The sequence below is a fragment of the Lygodium microphyllum genome, chromosome 9 (assembly GCF_053477565.2).
Source record: "Lygodium microphyllum isolate KBCC chromosome 9, Lygodium_microphyllum_v1.1.10, whole genome shotgun sequence".
Taxonomy (NCBI): Eukaryota; Viridiplantae; Streptophyta; class Polypodiopsida; order Schizaeales; family Lygodiaceae; genus Lygodium; species Lygodium microphyllum.
The window spans coordinates 7,468,711-7,472,438 of record NC_141143.1 but is presented as its reverse complement, the minus strand read 5'-3'; the positions used below and the strand labels follow the sequence as shown (position 1 = coordinate 7,472,438).

Genomic DNA, 3,728 nt, shown 5'->3' with positions numbered 1-3,728 from the left:
TTTCCATGAGAATGCCCATGCTGCTGCTCATAATCATTTTGATCTGTCCTTTAATTGTAGCCATTTGAGCAACTTGAGTCGTAAGGGCTACAAGTTTGTCACTGATTGCCTTTGTTTGCATATTGGTGAGTGAGATGGTTGAGATCACTCGGTCCATCTTAGACATGAACTAATTGTGTTGCTCAATTAGTTGGTTGTGGCTTGCAGCTCAGAGAGCTTCTTGTCGCCATAGAGTAGCATTCAATGCATTCATTTGGGGATGCTAAGAGTGAGAAAAGAAACTAGAACTAGGAGCCACAATTGATTTGTTTTTGCAAATACTATTGTTTCTTTGTTGGTTCATTTTATCTAGCAAGTCCTTATGCCTTTCTGCATCCCTTGCATCAAGCCTATCCTTGTGAAATTTTTGCTTAGATTTGTTAGCATCAGACAAACTAGCAATATCTTCTTCTTGTTGTCCTTCAACATAGTTTCCCCATACCTTTATCAACCATTTTTTAGCACTTTGCTCAGCTTGAACCAATAAGTGACCTTCTGTAGTACTATCAGCTAAAAACAGAGGATGAAGCTTTGCTAGCCTAGCCTCTAGAAAAGAGATAGCCACATTTGTTTCAGAATCCCATAAGGTGCCCACAAATGTGCCCATTCTGTCAACTGTCTCTACCTGAATCTCTACATCCCTTTGTAGTATTTTCTACTTCATAAAAGCTATCGCATCATCTGCATATGGTTCCCCTTGGCCCAGGCATCTTACCCTAGACAAAGAGAATGCAATGATACAAGTTTCTTTTGGTACAAACAGTTTGTAGTGGTGCCCACTAAGCACATACTCCATTACAGTAGAAAGCCTCTTTGCTCTCCAAAGGAAAGGTAAAAGCTACTTGGCTTTTTGTATCACAACCTGAGCTTTCTGGTTTGCATTATGATCCCCTAGCCCAGAAGTTCGCAGAGTCAAATAATTCATGTGCATTATTGGAGGTTCTCTAGTTGAGTGTACGCCTTTCTTTCCCTTCATAGCTCTCGATTCAACTGTGAGTAAGGCATCACTATAATTAGACCAGACTTCAAAATCATTGTGCTTGACAGCCATGGCAAGTCCTCTTGCTACCACCATTTATGCAACATTGATGCCATCTAGCTCTCCTTGAATGAGAATACTAGGAGCTATATCATCAGAGTCCCCCTTCACTGAGGATCCCAAAAATACAATCCCAAAGTTCATCGCTTGTGATTCAGTTGCAATTGGATTAGTGCTTGGTATAAGCCTATTTGCTATAGTTACTTTGCAAGAATAATCCATTGCTACATTAACCTCTTGTCCTATGAGGCAATTTCGTAAAAATTCCTTCACCTCTCTAGCGGCATAGGGAGCAAGTTTCATATGAAGCTTTGGATTTCCCATTTTGGGAGCACGTATACTTGACAAGTTCACTCTACACTCAGCTTCAAGACTACCAAAAGGAGTGGCATCATCTGCAACCACAATACAATCTCCACTAACAACCTCAATGACCTTTCCTTTAAAATTGTCATCATGAATAGCAGTAGAGTTAGAAGGAGGTGGCACATAATTTGTCCATAGCCGCAACCTTTCTTTCTTTGCCAGCAACTCAGTAGATTTTAACCACCATCTTGCTTCTTCTTCAAGTAATTTGGCACTCCATTCAACAACTTTTGCCAACCCATTCTTAAGCAACTCTAGACCAAGATCTACTGCAACATCACCACTAGTATAGTGAACTGAACATATCAAGTTGTTGAACCTATCAACACCCTCTAAATCAATATGTACATCTCTATGCACAACTCGAACTTCAATGAAGCATTTTTCTTCCCTTGGATAAGGATCTAGTGGAACCTCCACATTAGATGTAGCAACTATAGAAGTGGCCAACCTTTGTGCTAACGTCAGCTCCATAGATTTTGGCTCACCATTTGTAAGTTTCACAGCAACATCGTTAGAAGCCTGAGTTGCTGTATTTAGACTACGCCTTCCCATAGATGGAGCTTGAATTCCTACCACAAAAACTTGCACAAATTGGAACATCAAAGTTTGTTGAATCTTCAAGAGCAGAAGGTGGAAGATCTCAAATGGAAGCCTCTGCCTGCACCAGGTGATTTATCCCATATTCCAACACCTTTCCACTTTGCTTATTCCTCTACATGTTGCAAATCCACCAAGGGCTAGCCTCATTATTCTGGCTTAATTGAGGGCGCATGAATCTTTCCCCAGAATCTTTGCCTAGCCTTCACCAAAAAATTCAATTGCCAGGTTCACTTGATCCATATACACAAAACCAAATTCTCTATTGATTGGTGGCACAACATAATCAACCACCATGCTGAGCCAATTTAGGGGCAATCACAGAAAACTAGGTTATGGTCTTCTCAGGGGGGCCTGCCCTGGATGTTGCTCATCACCAGAGAGTCTCCCAAAGGGATGCCTTTGACAACACCTTTGAGCCATTGAGTCACCATGTTGCCTGAGATTGGAGCTGCTGATGATGATGACGATGCTGATGATGGTGATGAGAGAGACAGAGAGAGGGAAAGAGAGAAACTCTAAAATAGATGAGGATGAAAGGAAAAAAGGAGCAAGCAAAAACACAATAAGGCAAAAGAAAGCCTACAAAGAATGCACAAGAAAGAGGGGAAAAATAGGACAAACAAAGCAAATTGAGCCAAGATCTGCATGAAAAGGGGAGAACACACACACACACACAGATCCTTCATGTCTAGGAAGGAAAATGCGGCAACTAGATTAGTGCCAAGTTCTTGGAGTTCATATGCTGAAACTCCAGAACCAGACGCTCCCTCATCATGCTCAAAAGAGGCAGTTCTAGGGAAAGAAGTAAAATCACCTACTACAAACAGTGTAGCTTGCACTAATCCTTACCCTTGATTTTGTGGACCACACCAGAGTGATTGGGTACTCTTGACATTCAAGATGAAGTGAGAAAAACCATGGCAATGCCCATTTGCAAGGGAGGAGCAAGGTCTAAGAGATATTGACTTGGTACTCCATGGAAACTCCAAAAGGAAGCTTGCAGGGAAGAAAGAAAAGACCTCTTCTCAAAAGTAATTGGGACTACAACCCTCACTAACTCCTGTGAGTCCTTTCTTGACAGGTTTACCTCTTAATTTTGATTAGGGATTGAAAATGAATTGCCATTTTTATCCCCTTGCCTCTAATTTTGTCCAAGCCTCCTGCCATAGCTTGTATGGTCTTCAAGAAAGCTACCATCCCCCTGCGGTACTCCATCAGTGTTCCTTACAACTCTTGTCCCTGCTATACCTATCTGAACTAGGGCTTTTTTTTGTAAAATGTAACTAGATGTGAGGAAAGGGAAGGAACAAAGGACCAAATACCTATGCTTCGATATCAATTGTAATGAAGGAGACCTAGGAGAGAGAAGGAGAGAAGGGAGAGATTGCAGAGAGGAGAGAGAAAGAGGAAGGAGATGAGAGAAGAAGAGAGAGAAAGACAGGAAAAGAGGGAGAAAGAGAAGGGAAGCCATGAAAGCTGGAAGGAAGGGGAAAAGAGATTTGATTATTGATAAACTGATGCCCTAATTGGGCCTGTCAAGACCTTATATACCCCATCAATATAAGTGGGTATTCCCATGCTAACCCTATCCTACATGTCTATCCCTACTCTCTTACAAGGAGCTATGTAGGATGGAAGATGAATACACAACTCATGATGACATAGACTCAGATAGACTAAC

General features: G+C 41.5%; 1 pseudogene; it reads right to left on the bottom strand.

The window, feature by feature from the left end:
- Positions 1 to 262: 262 nt before the first annotated feature.
- Positions 263 to 2,478, bottom strand: LOC148030790 (ribonuclease TUDOR 1 pseudogene; annotated as a pseudogene).
- Between the last annotated feature and the right edge of the window lie 1,250 nt (positions 2,479 to 3,728).